Source organism: Rhipicephalus microplus, chromosome 10 (genome assembly GCF_043290135.1).
Source record: "Rhipicephalus microplus isolate Deutch F79 chromosome 10, USDA_Rmic, whole genome shotgun sequence".
Classification (NCBI taxonomy): domain Eukaryota; kingdom Metazoa; phylum Arthropoda; class Arachnida; order Ixodida; family Ixodidae; genus Rhipicephalus; species Rhipicephalus microplus.
Window position 1 is genome coordinate 63,508,963 of NC_134709.1, and position 27,783 is coordinate 63,536,745.

The 27,783-nt window shown below is 46.3% G+C and overlaps 1 protein-coding gene across 1 annotated transcript in view; it reads right to left on the reverse strand.

Moving 5' to 3' along the window:
* Positions 1-336: 336 nt before the first annotated feature.
* LOC142774754 (uncharacterized) overlaps positions 337-27,783 on the reverse strand; it is a 128,373-nt gene continuing 100,926 nt past the window's right edge. Inside the window, exon 5 of the transcript XR_012886535.1 lies at positions 337-504. The gene's annotated coding sequence lies outside the window, so the exon portion shown is untranslated. The remainder of the gene's footprint in view (positions 505-27,783) is intronic.

Below are 27,783 nucleotides of genomic sequence, written 5' to 3' on the forward strand. Positions count from 1 at the left end.
TAACCACCTTTTGCATCAACAATGCCCCGAGCAGAAGCTGCCATTACTCGATGGAGCGAAGCTTTCACGAACAGGTAAAACTAAAAAAAAAATGTTGCAACAAGCAACTGAAGAAGGACGAGTTAGCAGTGCTACCGATACTGCTGATGATGACCGCAAGCGAGTAGAAGTAATGTCTTGCATTCATAAGGTATCGCATAACGTGAAAAAGGTTGCCGCGCGGCATGATGTTCGCATTGTGTTTCCGGAGGAAGCCATGTAAGCTATCAAGTCTCTGTTGTAAGATTAGCGAGCGGAAATGTTTTCTGTGCCGGCCGTAAATAATCTTACGCTGCGTACATAAGAAATGTTATTTATTGCATTCCATTATCATGTGATTGTGTGTATATAGGACAGACGGGACAATGGATTATTGTCCGATTAAAAGAACATGAAGCGTCTACCTTGTCGGGAGGAGGAGCAAATCTGGCTGCTCATTGCCGGGTGTGCGGCTGTTCCTCTGATCTGAAAGGTACGTAAATGATAGGTAAGTGAACCACGCGATACGAACGTGAAGGGATTGAAGCGTATCAGATAATTTGCAAGATAGCACAAAAAACTGCATTAGCACCTTCACTATCACTATCAAAGAAAGAGATTGCTTATTTAGAAAAAAAAATATGGGTACTGGTCTTCGTTCTCTTATCCAGCGTATCATGAACTCACATGCATAGGGAGAGGCTTGAAGGTTCATCACGTTTTTTAAATGCGAAGCATTTCTTAGCGAATTTCGGCGACTTTGAGCGTATCTATCTATCTATCTATCTATCTATCTATCTATCTATCTATCTATCTATCTATCTATCTATCTATCTATCTATCTATCTATCTATCTATCTATCTATCTATCTATCTATCTATCTATCTATCTATCTATCTATCTATCTATCTATCTATCTATCTATCTATCTGTCTATCTGTCTGTCTGTCTGTCTGTCTGTCTGTCTGTCTGTCTGTCTGTCTGTCTGTCTGTCTGTCTATCTATCTATCTATCTATCTATCTATCTATCTATCTATCTATCTATCTATCTATCTATCTATCTATCTATCTATCTATCTATCTATCTATCTATCTATCTGTCTGTCTGTCTGTCTGTCTGTCTGTCTGTCTGTCTGTCTGTCTGTCTGTCTGTCTGTCTGTCTGTCTGTCTGTCTGTCTGTCTGTCTGTCTGTCTATCTATCTATCTATCTATCTATCTATCTATCTATCTATCTATCTATCTATCTATCTATCTATCTATCTATCTATCTATCTATCTATCTATCTATCTATCTATCTATCTATCTATCTGTCTGTCTGTCTGTCTGTCTGTCTGTCTGTCTGTCTGTCTGTCTGTCTGTCTGTCTGTCTGTCTGTCTGTCTGTCTGTCTGTCTGTCTGTCTGTCTGTCTGTCTTTCCTGGCCGTTTCGATAATGGTATCGATAGCAAACTTGGTATGACATAACATGACTGTATTAAGAACATATTTGACAAGTCATAACATGAAAATCATGACAATAATGTCATGAATCTCATGATTTACATTTCGGAGTCCTGCAGCTCTTGCGGTGGTTTCGTTCACATGACATGTTGCAAAACTGGCATGGTATGACAAGTTTGCGTGGCGAACCCAAGCAAAAGACCCTAACATGAAAATCATGACATGCGTGTCATGTAACAACATGACTACATGCCACGCTCATGACGTGCTCGCGCCTGTTTCGCTAGCGTCACCTATACTAAATTTGGTATTACAGTACGTGATTGGATGGCGGAGGTATTTGGTGCAAACATGATAGTCTTGAGATGCGTGTCATGTAACAACGTGACTACATGTCACGCTCATGATGCGCTCTTGGCCGTTTTGTTAGCTTCACTTATACTAAATTTGGTATTACGAGACGTGAATGAATGACGAAGGTATCATACTGGTCCAAACATGATAAACATGAAATGCGTGTCATGTAACAATATGACTACATGCTACGCTCATGATGATCTCGCGGCCGTTTCGCTAGCTTCACATGTACCAAGCTCTGTATTATGGGACCCGAACGGATGACGTAGGTAAATGACACGTTCAAACATGATAATCACGACATGCGTGTGATGTAACAACATGACTACATGCCACACCAATGATGCTCTCGCGGCCGTTTCAGTAGCTACACATATGCCAAAATTGGTATTACGTGACGCCAACGGATGACGAAGGTATCTGATTGGGGCAAACATGATAATCATTAGATGCGTGTAATGTGAGAGCATGACTACATGCCATAGTGAAGGCACCAATACATTTAGACGTGACGCGGTGCGCGTGCTCTCAGGCGTTCATTTCGTCACGTCACGCCTGGCGTTGCCACGCCAGGCGCCGGTCCTGCTATATACTCGCAGGCGCGCTGCGTTGCTAAGACGCATGCGCGTTTCAACGCATCCGGCGTCCCTCCGTCACAAAAATAGGGAGACGCACAGTCTCCTGGGTAACGAATCGGCACGAAATTTAGCACGTCGCATTTCGCGCCGGTTGCCGTCGGGCCGCGCCGACGGACGATGGTCGCGCTAGTCGCGCCTGGCGTTAGACTAGAGTGCTCGCGTTTTGCTGAAGTAGCGTTGCTGTACCGAGCGTGCGCGCGCTCGAACGCTACATTGGATATATTGGGCCCTTCATGATGAGTTCGCGGCCGTTTTGCTAGTTCCTCGTATACCAAATTCGGTGTTACGTGACATCAATGGATGATGAAATATATGACTAGTGCCAACATGATAATCCGGACACGCGTTTTATGTAAGAACATCGCAACATACCGCGCTCACAGCGTGCTCGTGGCCGTTTCGCTAGCTCCACATATACTAAGTTTGGTATCACGTGACGCGAATAGATGACGAAGGTAAATGACACATCCAAACGTGATAATCATGACACGGAAGTCATGTACGGCATCATTTACCTCCACCTCGTAACGTTGTGCTAATTTTAAAGTGACATATCAACATATCCCATTCGTGCTTCGCATATCATCGATTACCAGTGTACGTGGGATCTGCCAATTTTTTTCGGTGTGATCGCGCGCGCACGCGTGGACGAGTAGCGGCCTCTCACGGCTATCTCGGTAACTTAATTTTTTCGGTCACAGACGCACAGACAATTTTTCGCTCACAACCAACGGGGCTGACACAGTCGGTGGGTTTTCTGTGACACGAGCTCTTTAACGCTATCGCGTTAATAATGTGTGGTAGAAGCGTCTATTGCCAATGGGCCTCTGAATATGTCATTATCCTATTAGCTCCGTGGTTGAAAGCTTGGTACCCACGTATACAAAAGGCACGCACGCTACTGCGCCTACTCCCTTAAAGACACGTAGTGGGTGCTTAGCGAATTCGAAAAGGTTTCGTACACTCAGTGTTTGAAGTGCGCACTAGGAACAGAATATCGCTATCGCGTCCAACTCCTAAAGGCGAAGCTTTAGAATCCGCTGATTGTTTCACTCACCTGGACTCACTCAGCCTCACACTAGCGGCTCGATCTGAGTCTGAGTGAGTCCGAGCAAATCGACTCATGAGTGAGTTTGCCGACGTATGTACATGACTGATAAAACTGGAATTGGCAAAACAACTCAGGAGTCATCCTCAGAAGTGCAGCTCACTCAGCAGCCTTTTTTAGGGGCGAAGGGAATGTTTATTGGCGAGTACCTCTTTGTTTGGTTACATCAATCGAGGTCACCTGGACATCTCGAAACTCATATCTATACTACCAGAGTGCCCATTTGAGGGGCAATTAAATGGTGAACAGAGACTGTGCCAGAAGGCTCTCGCGACATCATTATACACTGTTATCAATGTGCATGATTGAACTTTTGAAAATGAAAAGATAGAGTGGAGATCCAGTGACCACAAACTGCGCCGAAAAAGGCGCTCGCGACATCATTATACAAAGTTATAATATATCATTACAGAATACAGCGACAAAAAATAACAATAATAATTCAGGGAGCGGAAGTCTGTGTGTTAGAAGGGGGAAACCGGGGTTCGTAGCCTGCCCTGCCGCATCAAAAAGAACCGTGTGTGCCAGCGGCGCAGAAACTTCTCCTCGCCGCTGCTCTCAAGTTGTTCCGAGAGATGTCGCCAAACCATCTCTCGGACGCGGGACACCGTTGGGTAAGCCGCTCTTGTGGGTGTCTGCCTCGCCTCTGCTAGGCAGCGGCGTTTCCAGATGGCGAGCAAGGTACACATCATTACTAACTTGGCGAACGCGCCCTTGTTCCTGTTCAGCGCCGGAGGGGGACGGATTTTGAAGTCCCTTGCTACAAGTCGCCATACGGGCTTGACCGCGGGGCACTCCGTGAGGGCGTGCGCCTGCGTTTCGTCGGCTCGACAGTTAGGGCAGCGCGGCGAGGGAACTATACCGAACCTGTGAAGCCGCTGACGGGTTGGTAAGACCCCCCCAGTTTTTTCGCCATGCAAAGTCCTGCGCTGATCGGGGTGTTTCCCCGGGGCGAAGCTCCTTATGGCGTGGCTTGGGCGTCCCTCGTATGTAACCACCAGTGGCACATACCCGAAATAGGTATAAAACTTGACCTCCAAGGTGGTGCCAGTGAGAGATTTCTTCTGTGCGTTGTTTAACAATAAAAAATAGTGCTCAATGTACATGCCAATGGCTGCTAATGGGGAATGAGAGGCATGAGCATTCGGCTTTTAGTCAACGCGCACGCTGCGATCCCCATTAGCAGCCATTGGCATGTACATTGAGCACTATCAGACAAGAAAGGGATGCTACATTATACTCGCTGGGTGTAACCTCCTTAGCTTTAGAAAGGTTTAGCGAGCGTTGAGCCGCAGTGCCATGAATACAATGAACTTGTATATACCATGAATGAACTCAAGATGGTTAAAAATGAGAAGTAGATACGAAGCGCAAGCCGTAAGAAAGTAAAAGCCGAATTCTGCTGTCTCTCATTTCTCATTAGCAGCCATTGGCATGTAAATTGAGCCCTATCTGACAGGGAAAGGTTGCAACGTTATACTCGCTGGGCGTAACCTCCTTGGTTTTCGAAAGGTTTAGCGAGCGTTTGGTCGCAGTGCCATGAATACAGTGAACTAGAATATACCATGAACTCGAGGTGTTTAAAGGTGGGAAGTGGACCCAAAGCGCAGGCCGTAAGAAAGTGTGCATGTGCCACCTCTCGTTTAGACTTGGAATGTCCGCTGGATGGCGGTGCTTCTATATGGGGAATATATGATAAAAAGATGCGAGATGGTGGGACTTGGAGTGTTGAATAGATGAACGAACGGACACAAAAACAGATGCATGGATGGACGCATGAATGGACGCCGGGGCGGATGCATGAAAGAACGCAGGGACGGGTGCACAAACAGACGCATGGACGGTCACACAGACGGACGCATGGACGGACGAATGCTTCGCCCCACTCTCCATCATTCACTCCGTGGATATGCTGCCATTTTTTTAGTGCCTGTGGATCTGCAAAACTTTAGCGTCTGGAGTTGAAGATAAAATATTCCGTATGTATGGCGATGTATTTCGCGTATCTGTGTGCACAGGAGTTTATTGCCTTTATTTGCACCAGACTGGACAGAACGATTTTCGAAGCGTGGAATCACAGCAACCGTTCTGTTCGGCCCTTTTATGGGTGAAGGAACGCATGATGCGGTGTCTACTTCTCGCCCAGTTTTCGTGCATACGATAAAACCAAGAAGCAACGGTTGATTGATTTATTGATTGATTTGTGGGGTTTAACGTCCCAAAACCACCATATGATTATGAGAGACGCCGTAGTGAAGGGCTCCGGAGATTTCGACCACCTGGGGTTCTTTAACGTGCACCCAAATCTGAGCACACAGGCCTACAACATTTCCGCCTCCATCGGAAATGCAGCCGCCGCAGCCGGGATTCGATCCCGCGACCTGCGGGTCAGCAGCCGACTACCTTAGCCACTAGATCACCACAGCGGGGCGAATAAGCAACGGGGTGCGTGTTTAATGATGCTGAGAGTCGGGAAACAACCTATCATTGATTATCGCGTGTGCGGTAAGCACTGTCGCGAAAATATTTTGTGTACTTCGGTGAGGCTGGTATCTGGTGAGTACGACGTAGAACTTTCCGAGAATGTACACATTCGAATGGAAGAGAGGGATGCAGGAAGGAACACACACAGGTGAGTGCAAACTAGCAAAATTTCATTGGCTTGAAATGTGGCCTTATTGATATAAATAGGGCCAAATGTTGGTAAGTAAGGAATAGTGTCAGAATAATTAGGGCCCACCTTTCTCGCTAATTTATTTTTGTCAGTTTGCGCTTCGTCTGTCTATCTGTGTTCCTTGCTGGGTTCTGGTCTTCTGTACGCATCAATCCCCGTAAAGATCATTCACCAACAGGCCCAAGTTGAAACAGATATTGTCACCTGCGTCCCGCGAAAAAGACGAAGGTGAGAGCGCATACGCGCATCTGCATGCTCATCTGCACGATTCTTCGCCAACTTTTCGTCTATTGCGGCGCCTTTGACGCGGCTCACACGAGCGGATGTCCCCTTTCTTTGGAGCGAAAAGGAACAAACAGCCTTCAACGAATTACGCCAACGCCTCCAAACACCCCCGGTTCTTGTGCACTTTGACCAGGAAGCACCAACAGCACTTCACACCGACGCAAGCAATGTAGGCCTGCGCGCCATACTGATACAATGGCAAGATGACTCCGAGAAAGTGATAGCCTATGCCCGCAGAGCTCTCTCTCGCACAAAAGAGAACTACTCAACTACCGAGAAAGAGTGGTCTTGGCGGTTCTCAAATTTTGACCGTATGTGTACGGCTGCTCATTCAAGGTCGTCAGCGATCACCACTCGCTTTGCTGGCTCACTAACTTGAAAGACCCTTCCGGCCGGTTAGCACGCTGGAGCCTTCGGCTTCAGGAGTTTGATATGACCATAATTTATAAATCAGGGAAGAAGCACGCCGACGCAGACTATCTCTCGCGGTCACCCGTCGAGTCTGCCGCTATTAATGACGAGTCTACGGACGCCGCATTCTCAGCAGTCATCAACACGGTCACTATTTCCCAAGAGCAGCGCAGTGACCCTGACCTGCTTCCGCTTATCGACTTCTTAGAAGGGCGACGTGAACACGTGCCGCGAGTTTTTGCAAGGGCAGTGCCATGTTTTTGTTTAAGGAACGACGTCATATACAAGAAAAACTTTTCTCCCGCCGGCAGCCCATACTTGCTCGTCGTCCCTGCATCACTGCAAAAAGAAATTATGGAAGCCTGCATGACGAAGTCACCTCCGCTCATCTCGGTTATACTCGAACATTGTACCGTCAGCAAGACAGTTACTACTGGCCGAACCTACCTGCTGCTGTGAAACATCACGTCCAAAGCAGTGCCGACTGTCAAAGACGCGAAGCACCACCCGTCAGGCTTATTACATTCCGTCCAAGTACCAGCAAAGCCATTCGCCCAAATCGGAATGGATTTCCTGGGCCCATTTCCAACTTCTACCACAGGGAACAGATGGATCATTGTCGCCACCAATTACTTGTCTCGCTACGCAGAAACTAAAGCCACGCCGAGGGCCACAGCAGCAGAAGCGGCTCATTTCTTCATAGAAAACGTCGTCCTTCAGCACGGTGCTCCAACAGTTCTCATCACGGATAGAGGAACTGCGTTCGTGGCGGAACTCTTGGAGTCGGTTCTCAGGCTCAGCGGTACAGCTCACCGGAGAACAACGGCGTACCACCCACAAACTAACGGACTAACAGAGCGGCTTAATAAGACCCTCGCAGACATGCTCTGCATGTAGGTCGACACAGAACACAAGAACTGGGACGAAATCTTGCCTTATGCGACCTTCGCCTATAATACCGCCTGGCAGGAAACTACCGGAATGACGCCGTTTAGTTAAATACATGGGCGCGAAGAGACTACAACGTTGGACGCTATGCTGCCGCACGAGTGTGACGACACTCATGCTGACGCCGAAGAATATGGTCAGCGCGCCGAAGAAGCCCGACAGCTAGCCCGCGTGCGTATTTGTCACCAGCAACACAAAGATGCTAAACGGTACGACCTACGACATAAATTGGTAACCTACAAACCAGGCGACAAGGTATGGGTCCAGATCCCAATACATTGACGCGGACTTTCAGAGAAGCTATTACGACAATACTTCGGCCCATATTGAGTCACCCGACGATTGAATGACATCAACTACGAAGTTATTCCTGATGGCGATTGCAGTTCCAGTCGCCGAAACCACTCACTCGAAATCGTGCATGTCATCCGTATGAAACCCTACCTGTCCAGCTAACTCTCGTTTGTCCTGTGGGTGCCGGTGCATATGTGCGTTTTTATAAGTAGAGCGCCTTGGCTGAACATTGGGACGATGCCATTTTTAGAGGGAGGCAAATGTCACGTGCTTCCCGCAAAAAAGACGAAGGCGACAGCGCATACGCGCATCTGCACTCTTTTATACAGAACGCAACAACGAGAAACACGAGGGACTCTCTGGCGCGCGCGGTTAATAAAAAAGACCGACCCACTGCTGCTTTCTCAGCGTCTTCAAATACGACCTCTGTCTTCACGTCGCGACAATATGACGCCCTTTTCGATTGATTTCCGCAGTTGGCCAATTTCTATCGTGACCCTCAAACGTACCACTGAGCGCATCGACAAGTTCAAGATGGAGGACGCCCTCGGTGGAGGAGGAATGACCCCGTCCACGTGTGGGGACCAAGCCGTTCGCAGCAACCTGATGGTTAACGACATATGCAAATTATGCGCAAGTTCTAACCTGTGTTTTTTTCTCGGTTTTGTAAAACTAAGCACTGCCAACCACGCACAATAAAATGGCACTTAGAGGGAGCTTGTAGATATTCACCTTGCGTAAAGTGTTGCGCACATGGGAACGGCGGACGAAATGGAAGAAAAAAGCAGGACCGGCGCTGACTATCAACTGAAAATTTTGATTGGAAAAGAAAAAATAAATATCGGGACTCATCACAAACATGTGGCAAAGAAACGGCCGGACAACTAACGATACAGGAAATGCGGGTCACATCGCTGCTTCTTTTTCCTTCCTTTTTTTCTCGATACATCACGTCTTGCAAGTGTTAAACCGGTAATCAAATTCAGTATGACTCAAGTTGATCAGCGGTCGGTTTACACGTGACTATCTTTTCGTTTTGATATGGAAGGCTTCAAAGGTTTATGTGGCTACCTGCTGTCAGTGATGTGTTCGTATCATTGTCTTTTCAAAATGGGAGGAACAGCTGGAATGATCTGCGAGCGTAGATGGCGAAGAAGTGCATACCAGGACTGTCTGAGAGCAGCGCGCGAAGTGAGCTCTACTAAGCGCACGAGCAACCAGCGTCAGAAGAAGAGTGCTTTCGTGTAGCTTGCGGAACAACGGAGTCCTTATCGCACGCTATCACAGCTTCCTCGAAGGAGGAAATCCGCATGCAAAGAAGGAACAGTTCTAGTCCTTGGCGATGCTAGCACTTCTGAAAAGAGGACCCAAGTTTGCTACAGAACCGGTGTTATTGCCCGTGGACAAACTGACCTCTTCGAGAAGTTCGTCCACTTTCGTGACGAAAGAACACCTTCCCAGGTCCACGAATGACTGGCACAAGTGACCACAAGGACTGAGGTCGCCCAACGTAAGTCAGGCAACAATAATGACGTTGCTAGTTTCTTTATTGGCAGATACCTCAGGCTTGTTACGGCTGGAAAGGAAGGATTTTTCGCAGTTCTTCTGGAAGCGTTATACGACGTTATACGAGAAAAAAGCGCTAGCCACTGTGGAAAAGAATTTCGAATTGGTTCAGAGCACGTTGCCTACCGTAGAAAAAAAAACCCGGAACTTGTTAAGCAACATGTTGTTACGTAGTCTCACATTACAGTTCAAAGCACCACGAAAAATGTTGTTTGCTGCCAAAACACATCTGAAATCACGTTCAGAGAGATTGTCGCAAAAAGGGGCAAATGGATCCCGGCTGTGGCGGCTGCATTTCCCATGGAGGCGGAAATGTTGTAGGCACGTGTGCTCAGATTTGAGTGCACGTTAAAGAACCCCAGGTGGTCGAAATTTCCGGAGCCCTCCACTACGGCGTCTCTCATAATCATATAGTGGTTTTGGGACGTTAAACCCCACATATCAATCTATCAAAAAGGGGGCAAATGGCAACACGCTATATCAGGTTATTTGCAAAGGTAGTTAGCAACTCTACAGGTTGACGATCCTTTCAGAGTGAGAAAAATTCTTTTAGCTTTGCTGATTTTTTATGCAAGAGAACCCGGGCTCCTGTTCTACCATGAGAATCGACACTGAAGACCTGTTTTAGTTTTATTTATTTCCGCCGACGATCCAATGCCATATGTTCAATAGCAACTCACAGAACATAACGATGAATGTATCTTCACGCTTACTCATGTACCCTTACAATCTTTCTTAGAACTACTGTCAGTTTACCTTGAACGCACCTTCGTTGGACATTAACAACTTTTCATACAATAAAGAGGCGTGTACACGCAGAGAATTTTTTCTCGGTTTGGTTGACAGAAAACTGGCTGAAAAGCTAAAGGGTATTGCCCTGCATGCTTTAAGATATGTTGACGATATTGTGGTACTCTTTGATTTTGATGATTACTGGCATCATTTTACACGTATCTTTAAGGTTTTTCCTGATTGTGGCCAAGGCCTCAGTAGTTAAATTGGTGAAAGAAACTTCGCTTCAGTTTCTCGACCTCAGAACAGAAACGCATCCAGCTGACGTATACTGGAGAGGCCACCTGCGCTCGTTCGAAACCTTTGCGCAATTTCGTTACTAATCATTCAAAGCTAATCAAGCAAAGTATCCCCTTTTCATGCATACGCGCAGTCCTGTGCAATACATACGAATAGGACACGGCGAGGAGGTTTCAGGATCGTATTATGTGCTTGCAACAAGCATCCTACTCCGATAAGGTTATCGTTCGTTTTTGCGAAAAAAATGCGCACACACGTGAATAACTGCAATCAAAACAAAAGACAAGAACCAGAATTTAGGAAAGAAAAAAAAAGAAATGGCAGTGATGCGATAAGTGCGTACGTCCGCGCATGGCATCAAGAATGTTGCAATGCCAAATGATAACGATGTGTCCTGATCTTGCCCGGAAGCTGCCTTATCTGTGCTAAAAATAAATAAATGCCTAAGCTCTCACGCGCGAGATGCAGGATGCTGGATCAAGAGTATGGTCAAGTTTTTAGGGGCGAAGCTCTTAAACGCGGCACCCGTTCGTCCCTCGTAGTAGTCGTAGTCGTAGTGTGTAACCAGTCTTACGTTTTGATTTGCAAGGTGGTGCCGGTGGGAGATTTCTCCTGTGCGTTGTTGAACAATAAAAAAATTCGCAGCGTGCGCGTTAACTAAAAGCTGGATTCTCCTGTCTCTCATTCCATTAGCAGCCATTGGCATGTACATTGAGCACTATCTGACAGGAAAAGGTTGCTACGTTATACTCGCTGGGCTTAACCTCCTTGGTTTTAGAAAGGTTTAGCGAGCGTTGGGCCGTAGTGCCATGAATACAGTGAACTAGTATATACCATGAACCCGAGGTAGTTAAAGGTGGGAAGTAGACACGAAGCGCAAGCCGTAAGAAAGTGTGCGTGTGCTACCTCTCGTTTAGTCCTCGGCATGTGCGCGGGATGGCGGTGCTTCTATATGGGGAATATATGATGAAAAGATGGGAGGTGGTGGTACTTGGAGTGTTGAATAGATGGACGAACGGGCACACAGACAGACGCATGTACGGACGCATGGATGGCTCCACGGATGAATGGACGCTTGGACGGAAGCAGGGGCGGATGCATGGATGAAAGCAGGGACGGACGAACAGACGCACGCTTGGACGGGCGGATGAACGCACGGACGGTCACACAGACGGACGCGTGGACGGACGGAAGCAAGAACGAATGAACGGACGGATGCTTCGCCCCACTCTCCATCATTCACTCCGTGGATATGCTGCCATTTTTTATTGTGATGTAGAGAGCGAGATAAATAAAGAAAGGCAGGGGGGTAACCAAGCTTGGCTCGACTGGCTACCTTATATTTGGGGTGGGGGAAAGGGAGAATAATAGAAACGAAAAATATGGAAAAGAAGAGGGGTAAAAAAGAGAAGGAAAAATAGTCAGCCTGAAACTACACAGCACGGTCTCACACTGTTCTTTCACAAGCGGCCGTGAAGTCTGGTGGTCCTTAAGAAGTACAAGAAGGCCTTCGTGGCTTTGCGCGTGTAGAAAACCATCGGCCAAGGTCCCAGGATCATCTCTTCTGTAAGCGGCCATGAATCCAGCTGATGGAGCTTGGCTTGCATAATACGTCGTTCAGACTGATATGCTGGGCAGTGTCATAGAATGTGCTCAAGCGTTTCCTCACAGGCGCAGATGTTGCTTGCCGAAGTGCTCGCCATTCCAAGGAGACGAGAGTAAGCATTCGTAAATGCCACGCCCAACCTCATGCGACACAGTAAAGTTTCAGCGCATTGTGAGATCCCAGATGGCAAACGAAGTTGCAAGTTTGGGTCGATCGATTACAGGTGCGTGTTGGAGAAAGCCGGCGTATTTCATTGTAGGACAGTTATACGGCGACGAAGTGATTGTAGTCACCTTGCAGCGTCCGTTCTCAAGAGTGGTATGGGCGTAAGCAGGTCTTGGTCATGAGCCGATCGAGCAGCTTCATCCGCACGGTCATTGCCGACAATTCCTCAATGACTCGGCAACCACTGAAATACAATATCATGACCTTCCTTTAGCGCTTCGTGGTAGTCGTGCCTTATCTGATATACTGATTGTTCGTGTGACCCGTGCTGCATTACAAACCGTAGTGTCTTTAAGGCTGACCTTGAGTCGCAAAAAATGGCCCATAGGTTAGGTTGCTGCCGAAGATTGTACTTTACTGCACCTTGAAGCGCTGCGAGCTCTGCTGCTGTCGACGTCGTGGTGTGATAAAGCTTGTATTGAAGCAACACATTATCAGGTAGAACAACAACTGCTCCTGTAGAGCTGTTGGAATTAGTGGAACCATCGGTGTAAACATGCATGCGGTCGAAGTACCTTTGGTCCAACAGGCGCAAAGTCAATTGCTTCAGGGCTAGCGGTGACATGCGTGCCTGCTTAACGATTCCAGGAACTGATAAGCGCTTGTCAGGTTGACGGAGACTCCATACCGCAGCTGCTGGATGCATCGCAAGTTTGAAGCCAGGCGGTAATATGTCCTGATGTTTTGTCACAATACCGCAGAACGAAGAAAGGGGCCTCCGCACTGTCGAACACGCTAAATTATCTGACGGTAGCCGTGATAAATGCACAATGTGCGCTCTCTGCGTCTAGACAATGATGTGCGTTGTGACCGGCTGTTCTTGTGCGATAACAATAGTTACCACTGTCGATGAGCATCTTGGAAGGCCAAGACATGTCTGAAGTACTTGGGCTCATACGCTCTGTAGTGCACGGAAGTTAGTCTTGCACGTGTTGGACAGGACAGGAAGGCTGTACCGGAGAATTCCGAGAAAGAGGGCTGTATAAAGCTGCAACATGGAGTGCACGGATGGGCGCCATGATTTTCTGGCGACGAACTTGAATACATTCTCAATGCCAATGAGCTTTTTCTTCAGGTATGCGACATGCGGGCTCCTAGTTAAGTCACGATCTACGATGACACCTAAGAATCTATGACTGCTCTTATACGGGAGTGGTCTGCCATCGATGCACAATGGGTAGAAAGACATCGGTTCGCGTGTAAACGCCACCGCTACGCATTTTTTGTGGCGATAGTCAAACCTTGCTGGTGAAGGTATGCCGATGCCATTGTTGCCGCTTTCTCTATCCTTGCGCGCACTTGAGTCTGTGTCACGCCGCAAGCCCAAATGCAGATATCAGCGTAGAGAAATATATAAGCCGTCTGTGGCCGCATTTTGGTGAGCCCCACCAGAACCAGGTTGAAAAGAGTCGGACTCACTACGCCGCCTTGTGGCACCCCACGAATTGTGAAATGCATATTCGTAGGCCCGTCTTCAGTTAGAACGAACATGTACCTGTTTGTAAGGTAGCTTCTTACCCATCAAAAAACACGGCCTCCAAATTCAGCTGCTTCAAGAGCATTGAGAACAGTCTCATGGGTCACGTTTTCATAGGTACCTTTCACGTCTAAGAACAGAGCTACCGAAAGCAGCTTCTTAGTTTTCTGTTGCTGAACAGAGGTCACTAAGTCAATGACGCTATCAATTAAGGACCAACCTCGTCGAAAGCCAGCCATAGCATCAGGATAGATGTTATAATGTTCCAGTTACCATTCTATGTGTGTAAGCAGCATCCTCTCCATGACGTTGCTGACTCAGCTTGCCAAAGCTATAGGCCGGTATGGTGACAAATACAATGGGAACTTTCGGTCTTCAACAAAGGCACCAGGCGACTGCACTTCCGCTCATCAGGCACCGTTCCATCATGCCAAGACTTATTGAAAATGTCCAGATGACAGCGATGTGCCTTCGGACATAGGTGACGTAGAGCAGTATAGGTCACTCCATCCAGACCTGGGGACGATGAGCGTCTGCATATGTTCTATGCTGCATAAAGTTCTTCCATAGTGAATTCAACGTCCATTTGCTGATATCGTGTGACTGGAACGTCCTGTGGCAATATATCGATCGGTATAGACATGTCGTCGGCGATCTTTGTACAAAATTCGCCAGAAACATCAAGCTCTGAGCGACGTTGATGTAGCGCCAGAGCGGCGAAGGGATGACGCTGTTGCGGATGCTAATGAATACCTCGAAGAGTCCTCCATACGGGAGACAAAGGCTTTCGAGAGTCTAGCGAGTCACGAAAAATCTTCCATCGTTGTTCGTGGAGTTTGTGCATTCGACGGTGGAATCTTGGAGGCCATAGATAGATTTCGTGCGTCTGTATCATCTTTCGGCACGTCGGCGGACCGCTCGAAGTTGTTCCAACTTTTTGTCGAGTGCGGTACGTCTCGATTCTTTCGAACATATCTTCGTGGAAGTCTCCATCGCACAACAAATCACTTCTTCAATAGATTCCGGCGGTTCGTGCATGCACTTTCTCTCCACTGATATCTGATACTCTTCCCAGTCAATAAGTCTTGAGTGTCCAGGGGAAGGAGATTCGCCAGACCTCTGACTGTCACGTACGTGGGGATATGGTCGCTGCCGTGGGTTTAAATATCTGTGAACCATTGGACTTTCGTGACAATGTTATGCGACACTAATGTCAAGTCCAGGCAACTGCTATAAGTTACTCCTCGGAGATAAGTAGGCTGCCGTCGTTCAGCACCTGAAACCTGTGCTGTGATGCGAGATCAACTAGGTTCGTGCCTTTTAGATTTGTCCTGATGCTTCCCCACAGTGGATGATGGGCGTTGAAGTCACCCATCAATATCCAAGGTGCTGGAGTCGTTGCAAATATATCATTTAATATCTGTTGATCCAGTCGACGTGACGGCGCTATATATGCGCCTATCAGCGCAAACGACAACTTTTTCTTTTTAACATATAGACACACGTAGTGATTTTCATTGAGACTCTACTCTTTGGCGAACATAAGCGAGTTCTTTACGGATATACACAGCAGCTCGAATTCGCTCAATGCACGATGAAGAAACGAACGATTCATAGCCCGACAGTCGGGGTATTTTTTTGAAAAAATGCGTTCAACAAATGACGAAGATGGGAAACTTATTCTCGAAAATGAACTGTCTAAACTCAGGCAATCTTCACTGTAGATTTCTGGCGTTCCACTGAATTATAGAAGCACGCTTGAATTTTTCTCGGGAAGGCTGATGTGGTCCATGGTGCGCCATCTTGTTACTGAAGTCCAGCAAGAATTGGTTCTAGTGTGTCCAAGACTTGCAGCGCACATTTAGCGGCAGGGATCTGTAGACTAGCCAAGACAGTGTGAATAACACTCATGAACGACCTCAATACAGAAAAAAACTTCTACTTCTTGGACGGATAGACTTCCTGGGCGCATATTCGTTGTTGACTGTCGATGTTGTGGTTCCGTAGACACGTGTACCCGCTGTAAAGCGGGCCTGTCAGAGCCTGATTTTTTCTGTTGCGCCACAGTGTCTTCCGGCACCTCTGGACGTACCCCACCTGGTGGCGGGGGCGGGGGAGGTTGCTGAGGTCGTGGCGGCGGCGGTGGTTGAGGTGGCGGCGTAAGTGAAGGCACCTTCGGCACAGAACTGCTTTTTCTTTTCTTCGACCACCGCCATTGAGGGGAACGCCTTCGTTATACAACCGTTACCACTTCCTTTCGTGAGGATCAATCTTTCACCATTTGTCTCAGAATGCTCCTCTCCTTCTTGAGTACTGGGCAGTCTTTGGATGAGGTCTCATGGTTCCCGTTGCAGTTGCTGCATTTTAGGAGAGTTGCTTAGCAAGCCTCTGCTTTGTGGAATCCTGCGCAATGTGGCCATGCTTGCTTGTTGTTACACACAGCACTAACATGACCCAGTTTTAGACAGTTGTGGCACTGTAGTGGCCTTGGGATGTATGGTCAGAGAACGTGACGAAAGTGACCAACCTTTACTTGTGATGGGATGCAATCACCTCTGAAGGTCCCCTTGATGCAACGACGAGTTTTGTCAAGCCGGCAAACTGGCAATATGTCCGTTGCCTCAATAGCTGGCTTTATCAGCACAGGAAGGTCGGCGTTTGGTATGGAAATATCAACGTCATAAATGACGCCCGTCGTCGTGTCACTATCCTGCGGAATGTAAGTACTGAGATTGATGCCTCCATGCTCCGTGACAGTTCACAAGGTATGTAGCGCACCGGGTGCTCAACGTCTATGGCCAAGATAGTCTTCCGTGGGTTGAGTCTAATATCCTTTATCTCATTAGGCACGATAGCTTCGAGACGCGCTGATATCACTTGCCTGTTCATGTTCTTGATGCTGATCGAACAGTCGACCGAAACAAAAAGTATGGTATAAGCACCCGGCCATGCAGTTTAAGAGATGGTAGCGCCAAAACACACAGCCTAGCGAGTAGGCGCAGAAAAACCAAGTCTTCCAAAGCATAGCCTAGCGAGAAGACGCAGCAAAACCGAACTTGTACGGACATATCATTTCCTTTTTTAGTTGTGAGCAAGGGAGTCACAGCTGATTGTGTAAGCGCCCAGGAAGCGTTCTTTGAGAGCGTGCCAAAAAGAGCACTGACACTTCAGCGTGTCACTGTGTTCAGCGAGCGTTCCATTTTCTTAGTATCCCTGGCGGTTATTACCAACAATTCTGAGGCAACCCAAAGAGCTGCATCGCGCCCTCTAGTGCACTGTCGGGTTGCTAGCCTTCACGGTAGAGCGGTAGAGGCGCTAGCTGGTGAAGACGCGCTGACCATTCTCCTTTGACTTAACGCTTCAATGCAGGGATTAAATCGTCGTTGCTGTATTCACTTCTCGCCGTGTACAGTTCAGTGCTGTCACTGGTGCTGTCGTCTTCCCGGCTGTTGCGCTTTCTTGAGGTTGAAGTCGAAGGTGACGCCAAGTCCGGATTGCGTACTGTGGGGTCTGGATCCATCACTGCCCGCAGGAGAGTGACGATCCTCGGATATGGCGTAAATTCACAAGAAAGAACACCAAACGAATTAAGCAGCGTTCGGCAAAAAAAAAAAAACACTTCGTCGTCATCCTCCCTTTGTGATGTAGAAATTGTATACACAAGTAGTACGGGTTGGAAACGACAACATACGATCACTGTAAACGACATCACACGACATTCCGGCCACTAAAGTGCGGCGCACCTAAATTGCCGTGTTCCACAATCAATCATGAAACAAATATGTCAAGAAATATACCTTCTATACTAAGCTTGAAATATTTGCGCTAAATTGGCAATACAGAACCACTGTGATTACCACGACGGAACTTCAGCGAACCATTTTAGAGCAAGTTAAGGTCGTCCAGGTGTAGCGGCGTCAACGTCTTCACAGCTGTGAACGAGCACCTTCGGTTAACGAGAGAAAGAAAAAGTCTCGAAATATTGTCACATAGCAGGTGCTGGTAATTTTCAAAAGAAACTAAATATAATACAAACATCAATGAAGTTATTGTCGAAAATGGCAAACGTATTTTTCTAGCGCATTTCGAAATGCCACTGAACGAATCTATAATTTCTTTGAATCATAGTTTTCTTTCATTCAATCAAGAATGCAACGGTAATTTCTCTGCGGACTTTCAAATAACGCTGAACGAATGAAAAGTATCTTGATATCGTAGTTTTCATTTATTTAAAAAGTGGTGGAATAGACGAAAGGACATGAAAGAAGCGAACAGGTTAACCGAGGCTGATCCCATTTGGCTACCCCGCAATGAAGAAGAAAAATAGCAGTGAAGTGTAGAAACAAAAAATAAACACCACTTTTCTTTCTGCCGACTCATTATCAGATCTGTGCTGGGCGTCACAGGGGATGGAAATATAGCCTGGGCCGTCTATGACGTCATAGGCATCAGATACGTAGAAATAACACATGCCACAGCCCCGTAGAAATAATGCACAGAATACCAATGTCGAAGATCATTTTACATTACTCATACGCATTGAGAGGAAAACATAGCCATGTGCAAATACATAGCACGTGTGCTTTTAATAAACCGAGAACACGAAACTTGTCCAATACCTTCAAGCAGTCGGATTTAGCGCGTCACAGCCTAAAGGTTAAAAGTGTTTGAAAGGAATGCAAGTGTATCGCTATAATGGCGACAAATGACCCATCACGTCGTTTTCGATGAACTGTTTATAACTTTTAACCTCTGAAAGCCAATATAATGAAAATAATGAAGATACTAAAGTTCGTCACGCCAGTTCTGCGTGTCATGCGAGGAGAAATGGACAAAGAGACAGCATTGTAATACCCACACCACGTTTATGACAGATCACGCGAAAAACGAAAATCGCTGCATATACACGCAGTGCATGATGATTAGTGGGGCGAATAGTTCGTCCATCCGTTCTTTCTTGCTTCTGTTTGTCCGTGCGTCCACCTTTGCGACCATTCATGCATCCATCCGTTCGTCCGTCCGTTCGCTTCTCTGTCCCTCCATGCATCCGTCCGTGCGTCCATCCCTGCGTCCATCCGTCTGTTCATGCGTCTGTCTGTCTGTCCGTTGGTCCATCCGCCCATTCATCTAGTGAACACCCCAAGTACCGCAATCTCACGTTCTTTTCATCATATATTTAGCATGTAGAAGTACCGTCATCCAGCGGACATTCCAAAGACTAAACGAGAGGTGGCACTCACGCACTTTTTTACAGCCTGCGCTTGTGTCTACTTCGCACCTTTCACCACCTCTAAAAGATGGCTATATACTAGTTCCCTATATTCAAGGCACTGCGGCCAAACCCACCCTAACACCAAGAAGGTTACGTCCAGCGAGTTTAACGTGGCAGCCCTTTCTGTTCAGATAGTGCTCAGAGTTCAAGGAAGAGCGTTCTTCTTTGAACAAGAGTTCAAAGAAGAACGTTCAAAACCTGACAGAGAAACGGGTGGTACGATGGACGCTGATGAGGTGCAGGACGGGAGGTGGTGGAAAGGCGCTAAGGAATGCGCTCACGTATCGACGTGCGACGCTCTGGTGACGACGGAGCTTGACGGCGTGGGACCGACTACGGAGCAGTTAACCCGCATTGCAGACGCGATGCTTCATGCAGGGAATGGCCAGCCCACCCAGCGAACAGCTTGCGTCGAGACGCGATGCTCGGTGCAACCGTGACCGTTAGCCAGGCCACATCCATCGCTGTTCCGAACGGCTGACCGCGAAGGCGCCTCGCCGAGAGCCGTGGTGCCTTCGGCTGGAAACAGGACAGCCGGCCAGGCCGTGCCTCGAGATGCAGTAGTTGTGCCGGAAACGCCACTCCAGGTGGTGTTTAGACGGCAGTAGCGCTGACAGCCGCGTTCCCTTGGCCGGAACCTGGATCACCGGCGTCCGACGCTTCGGCCGGCTGTTTTTCATTTGCCACTGCTCCAGCTCGTTTCCAACCACAAATATTACCACCACGTAATGGACACACGTGGCCCAATTGTGGCACGCTATATTTGTGGGCCACCACAGACCATCAGCTGATTGGCTGACCTCACGCACGCACTTGGCACGAAATCACACGCGCACCGCACCATGGTCGTTGTCCTTTTTCTTGACTCATCACAGCCGGTAATGAAATGCAAGCCGTTGGGAAAGCAATAAGAAGACACTGAGGACTACGCTGCTCAACGGCAGCCAAAGCTGGATGACCGGCTTCCGTAGGTACCGCTGCAAACGTCCTTGCAATGTTGCAATTCCACCATAAATTGGGGTGTGTTTTTTTTGCGAAAAAGCAGAGCTTCAACTACACCATTGTCAGAATAAAGAGGTGCGAGGTAGCGGCTACAGATTTGTGAAGTGTTGTGTGCGCTTTGTTGATGTGGTGGCTACAACGATTCAGCGTTCTGCATTGTCTTTGTTATGAATGGCCAACTCTAAATCTCTTTCTCCTGATGTCATTCTCATTGTGTGGTCTCTGGTAGTCATATTACGTTTCTCTCACGGTAAATTTTATCTGTGGACGGCTTTCTTGCCTGACATGACGCTTGTATAGTTTATTTTCGCCAAGAAGCTTCAAAGAACGGCGTGGCTTTGTGGTAAAGTACTGGCCTGCCACAAAGAGCACCTGGAATCGAATTCCACTTGGTTCCGGTTGTCTAAATTCGAAGCGTTTCTTAGCGAACTTCAGCAATATGGAATCTATCTATCTATCTATCTATCTATCTATCTATCTATCTATCTATCTATCTATCTATCTATCTATCTATCTATCTATCTATCTATCTATCTATCTATCTATCTATCTATCTATCTATCTATCTATCTATCTATCTATCTATCTATCTATTTATCTATCTATCTATTTATCTATCTATCTATCTATCTATCTATCTATCTATCTATCTATCTATCTATCTATCTATCTATCTATCTATCTATCTATCTATCTATCTATCTATCTATCTGTTTATCTATTTATTTATTTATCTATTTATTTATTTATCTATCTATCTATTTATCTCTATTTATCTCTATATCTCTATTTATCTCTATATCTCTATTTATCTCTATATCTCTATTTATCTCTATTTATCTCTATATCTCTATTTATCTCTATATCTCTATTTATCTCTATATCTCTATTTATCTCTATGTATCTCTATATCTCTATTTATCTCTATATCTATCTCTCTTGGTTCTTGATCTTTGTCCCCCTGGAATAAAAAAATCACACCATATCCACGGAGTGAATGATGAGTGGGGCGAAGCTTCGAAGGGCTTTATTGGTAAACCACGAATCACCTGTCTGTCTGTCTGTCTGTCTGTCTGTCTGTCTGTCTGTCTGTCTGTCTGTCTGTCTGTCTGTCTGTCTGTCTGTCTGTCTGTCTGTCTGTCTTTAGCTCTCCTGGCCGTTTCGATGATGGGATTCATGCCGAAATTTGTATGGCATAACATGGCTGTATGGCGAGCATAACAGAAGAGTACTAACATGAAAATCATTACATGCATGTCATAAATGTCATGACTTACATTTCATGGTCTTGCTGGTGTTGCTGTGGTTTTGTTCATATGAAATATTGCAAAACTGGTGTGGAATGACATGACTGCATGGAGAACATATTTATGTGACAGACCCTGACGTCAATATTATGACATGCATGTTATGAAAGTCATGACTACACGCCACGCTCATAGTGCGCTCATGGTCATTTCATTAGGTTCACATATACCAAATTTAGTAATACCGGACGTGAATTGATGACGAAGGTATATGACTAGTGAAAAAATAATAATCATCAGATACGTGTCATGTAGGAACATGACTACATGCCTAGCTCATGTTGCGCTCGTGGCCGCTTTGCTAGCTTCACATATACCAAATTTCCTATCACGGGACAAACGAATGACGGAAGCTAATGACGCCTGCAAACATAATAATCATTAGATGTTTGGCATGTAAAACATGACTACATGCTACGCTCATAGCGCACTCGTGGCCATTTCGCTGGCTCTAGATATACGAAATTTGGTATCATGCAACGTGAATGGATGAAAAATGTATATGACTGCTGGTAACATGATAAGCATGATATGCGTGCCAGGTAAGAACATAACATTATACCCAGCTCACGATGTGATCGCGGCCGTTTAGCTAGCTTCACAAGTACTAAGTTTGGTAATAGGTGGCGTGAATGGACGACGAAGGCAAATTACATGTTCAGACATGATATCGCGACATGCGTATCATGTAAAACATGACTACATGCTACGCTCATAGCGTGCTCATGGCCGTTTCGCTGGCTCCAGATATACCAAACTTGGTATCACTTCACGTGGATAGATGAGGAAGGTAAATGACACGTCTAAACATGATAATTATGATATGCGTGTCATGTAAAACATGACTATCTGCTACGCTCATAGCGCGCTCGTGGCCGTGTCGATAGCTCCATATATACCAAACTTTGTATCACGTGACGTGAATAGACGACAAGAGTAAATGACACGTCCAAGTGTAATAATTATGACATGCGTGTCATGTAAAATATAACTACATGTTACGCTCATTGCGTGCTTGCAGCGGTTCCGCTACATCCACATATATCAAATTTAGTATCACGTGACGTGAACAGCCGACGAAGGTAAATGTCTCGTCCAAACCTGATAATCATGTAGAATCTAGTCATGTAAAACATGACTACATGTTAAGCTTATTGCGTGCTCATGGCCTTTTCTCTAGCTCCATATATACCAAATTTGGTATCACGGGAAGTGAATAGACTATGAAGGTAAATTACTCGTCTAAAGAGAATAATCATGTAGCATGTAGCCATGTAAAACATGGCGACATGCTACATTATACCAAATTTGGTATTACCTGACGTGAAATTACGAACACAAATAGCAGGTGCAAACATGATAGTGATGATATGAAAGTGATGTATGGCATAAGTTATGTCAACCTCGTAACGTTGTGCTGATTTTAAAGTGACAAATCATACTTTCTCACTCGTGCTTCGGATATCATCGATTGCCACTGCACTTGGGATCTGCCGTTTTTTCTTTTTATTTCTCCCCCTTTCTCTCATCCTATACCTGTTCTCTCATTTGCCAGAGTTATTACATCTTACGCCGGACAATTCGGTGCTTGCTTTTTGGCAAGGAAGAAGAGAACAGGGGCATTGCGTGCCAGTTTATGCTGATGGTAATTTTCGTTCGCGGCTAACCAGCCTTTTGCGAGCGTAAACAGCTCCGCACATACAAATAGCTTAGTTCAAGCTCATTTCACTCTTTCTGACCACAACTTGCGTTGTCCATCCTCGGACACATTACGTGAAAATGTCATTCGTAGCCCTAAAACACCAATCCTTCCTTTTTGGGGACGTCTCAAACGAGACAGTGGTAGACCTGGCTTGCTAGCAAGGATATCTAAAGCCAGCTGACGTTGCTCGACCAAGACCAGTGAGCCGCAAAGGCAGTGGAGCCCGGAACTGAGGACCCCACTCACCCTGTGCATAAACCTTCTATAGAATAAAACGGAAGTTTTTTGTCACGGTCATCATTCTCTTACGATAATATGTTATGGCCTATACACGTAGTGGCTTGCACCAAGATGTGTAGGCAACCAACCAACCGACCGACCGACCGACCGACCGACCGACCGACCGACCGACCGACCGACGCTATGCATAGCTAAGCACCGTATTGCACATGCTTGATGTCAGTGGCTCGTACCAATCGAGTTTTTTGTCACTGTGCACAGTATACGAAAAGCTTAAACACTCCTCTGTAGAAGCTAGACACAGCGCCATCTCCAGCTTTGAATCCATTAAGAAGTTTCTTTTCTTTTGGACCCAATCTTGGAGGGTCGGGAGGGAAGAAGAGCTAGTGCGCCGCCATTGAGGATCTTACGCATGCCCATGTGAAGAACCATAGTGAATGGTCAAACGGGGCAGTGAAGTTTTGGCCATGAATACATCAAGATAACGCACTAAGCATGGTTAGTTATTGCCTTAGTACACAGCTCATAGAAACAGCACGCTAAAAATTGAAGCGAAGCAGGAGTAGAGAGGACAGGAGCGACGAACTTTCATAAAGAACACCTAAGTTACACGTCATTTCTTGGTGAAGAGATGTACATAGCAAGTCGCATGTTGGTAGTGAGACAAATGCATGTTTCTATTTCTTGCTAATTTTCGTGCTGTGCTCAATTCGGAGTGGCACTCAAGTTGCTATAGTGACCCTTACAAAGCAAAGTATCATATACTATAGCAAAAATAAGCACTCCCTTTGAGTTTTTTTCATACGTCATTGAACAGAGCTTCTCAAGTATGTTGGTCCTACAGAAAGATCTGCTAAGCTACATCAGCATTTCTCATTCCGTTCATGCTGCATTGACTTCCAGTGCATTCAAAAACAAGTATATTTAAAACATGATTCACAAACAACCAACTGAACTCACTTTCCTTGTGCCAACTAATCACTTGGGGCAAGCTGCATGTCGGCTGTTAGATTCAGCCGATTGTTGGGCTTATTTTTTATTTAGGTAGTGTCGAGAACGTCGGCTGAAAAGCATACGTTATTTGTTGCGCGTGGCGGCAATCGGTCTCGTGCCTTATCTTGGGCACCTGTCTTGAGGAGAAATGAGCACAGGAAAAATGAGTCACGAGATAAATGATCACGGGGGTAATGTGAGGCCTCTGTGATTCAAGTGCCGTAACTTGACCAAGTGGCTTATTTTAGGAATCAGGGTGGCTAGAAGCTCCTGGCAGGAATTTTCACGCAGCTTCGGCGTTTCTGTTATGCCCTGAAGTGGGCTTACTGACACTCGGAAGTGAGTAAAAGAGGTTCCTTTGATTCATTGCACCCGCCACGGTGATCTAGTGGCTAAAACACTCGGATGCTGACCCGGAGGTCACGGGATCGAATCCAGGCAGCCGCATTTTCGATGCAGGCGAAAATGATTTAGAACCGTTTGCTTAGAATTGGGTGCATGTTGAAGAACTCCCGGTGGTCAATATTTTCAGAGCAATCTTGTGCAGCGTCTCTCATAATCTTACGATGGTTTTGGGAGGTTACACCCCAATATTTATTGTTATAATTGTACCTATCGCAACTCGCGACGTTTGCCATCTAAGTAAGTAGGCGGGTGTAGAAACCGAGAAAATATATCACTGGCCCACGTAACTCAGGTGGGGCGTGCGGAACCCCTAGGTTCCACAAAAACAAAGTGAGTTCCGTAGAACCTACTTATAGAAACCGTGCCTTAGGACACCATTTGGCTTTTATTTATTCCAAAGCACTTCTGAAAGTCTAAGCGCGGGACAATTAGCGTCCACGCCCTCCTCAATTCATCGGGTGTCCATTTGTGCGAAGTCACGACCCTGGGAGTCGAGCATGGCCGATCGTACGGGACGTGCGTGGCGAAAAAACCTTCCAGGCTTAAACGACTCACATTAGCTCTTTCAGCCAGGATGGCGGTCAAATAGATGTCTTCGAGAGGGAAGAAGCCTTGGTCATGCGTGAGCTCCTGTAGGACAGAAATCACGACCCCTGAGATCAGATAACCCGTTCCCGATAAAAAATCTGGATAAGTATCTGGCCCGTATTCCTGCCTAGACACGTACCACTTTGACTTGACGTCGCGAACGGGTACGTGGGGAAAGCCACTGTGGAGATAACCCCACATGCAACGCTCGCTCTTTCTTAAAGTGTTCAAAACAATGGCGAAGTCCCACACACCGAGGAGCATGTCATCATCGATTTTCAGTACGAAGTCAACGCCGAAACAGTTCTGTCGAGCCCATCGGATTAACATTACTGTCTTGTAAGTGAGGTTCCTGTAGGTGTCCATGAAGTCTCCCTGGATGATGTCGCCATAAGCGTTTTGTTCCTCCGACACATTGCGCTGCACTTTTTGGTCCGACGGTGTTCCAAGCAAAAACACTACGAGGAAGCCCATCTTGACAGCAGTACCACCCCAAGTGTCCCGAATAGCCGCTCGGCTCTGGAAGTGATCGACGCTTGAAACGACGCCAATGAGCACAGATGTTTTGTTTCCTCCGGACTCGCATGCTTTTGCCGTCCGCGTCACGTATTCGTAGGTCAGTTCCACGTGGTCACTGTCACGTCGGGACCACAACGATGAGGTTCTGAGTTGGTAGCCGTAATACTTGTAGACGTATGTGTAGAACAAGGCCCCAAATAACACGGACACCACCAAAATTGTCGTCAGCATTGCAATATTTGCGTATTTCATGGTTTTTTAAAAAAACACACATGCCATAGACAGATTAGACCTACCGTTTCGTAGTTCAGCGAGGCTGCTATTAAAAAGCGCACGCCTTCGGGAACAAATCACACACGTCTAATAATATTTAAGTCACTTAGTCGGGCGAGAAGCTAGTCAAAGCACCACTTTGTTTACAAAGATCTAGTGACGCTTTTACTGAAGGTGTAGTGAGTGTTCTTGAAAAGCTGTGTTGAGTTTGTGTTTTATTGTCAGAGCCCTCGCTGAATAAGTTTGACTTGTATTAGACCATTATTGACGTGACACTTGGCGTGACCTTTCTAGAGTAAATACACAGAGACATTCACTCTTTTTTTTCTTTTTCGTGTACGGAAGGACAGGTGCTTGTATAGAGCATGCAAATATTTTTCATGAAATGGCTGGGGCCACACAAATAGCAATATCACGCGCTTAGGAGGTAGTAATCACGCGTAGCTGTGTTTAGTAGATTATTGACCTTTTCTTGTTCCTTTTCGGGCACAGCATGTTTCGACAGATGATTTTGCTGTTTTAATAGAGTCGCTTGCGGTGAAGTAAAGGCACAAGAACTTGGAGCTTGTACCGCAGTAACTGTTGTGAAGTACATTCACTATGACAGAAAGGTTTTATTTGAAAGAAGTTTTCACTATGAAAGAGGCTTTCATTATGAAGTTTTCACTATGAAAAAGGCTTTCACTGTTAGCATATTTGTTTGTTTTCACAAGCGTCGGTAGCTTATCTGCCTCTATGGAGGTGCCCGTGCCCCCCATGATAATTTCAAGGACCAGTTTGGAGACCACCAGACCGTGTTTTCAAAAAAAGGGGAGCCTGACTGAGAGAGCTAGAAAGAACAAAAGAATGTGTCACTTCGTGGTTCCCTATAGACACCCTGCTTACAACGACACTACCTTTTAACACGACAACCTTAAATTGACCTTAAAGAGTTTGTTTCACAAATGCTGGTGTCACTATGACTGATTGTGAGTGATGAATCATCTTGTGCGTCATTGAAATATTCAAAAGAATGCAAACAGTAAAAAGTGCCGTGTCTGAGTCATGATTGAACTAAGGCTATTCGCGTGACAAACAGGTGTTTTACCACGGAGCCACGGCATTTGTTGAAATTGCTTTGGAAAAAAATGGCAGATCCTATGTACCTTGGGAATAAACGTTATACGAAGCATGCGGATGGAAGATCACCGTGTTGTAGTTTTGTTATTGAGCGATCCGTTATGAAATGACAGTAAATACTGTACAAATTGGGCATGCACAGACATATGTTGAACAGTAACTGATGTTGATATAGCCAGTTTTTTTGTACTTACGCAGCGATGCCAACAGGAACACGAGTGTTGGCAACACCAGAAGTAATAAGCTGTTATGAAGCCCTGGGACTCGCGGTGATGGTAGCCC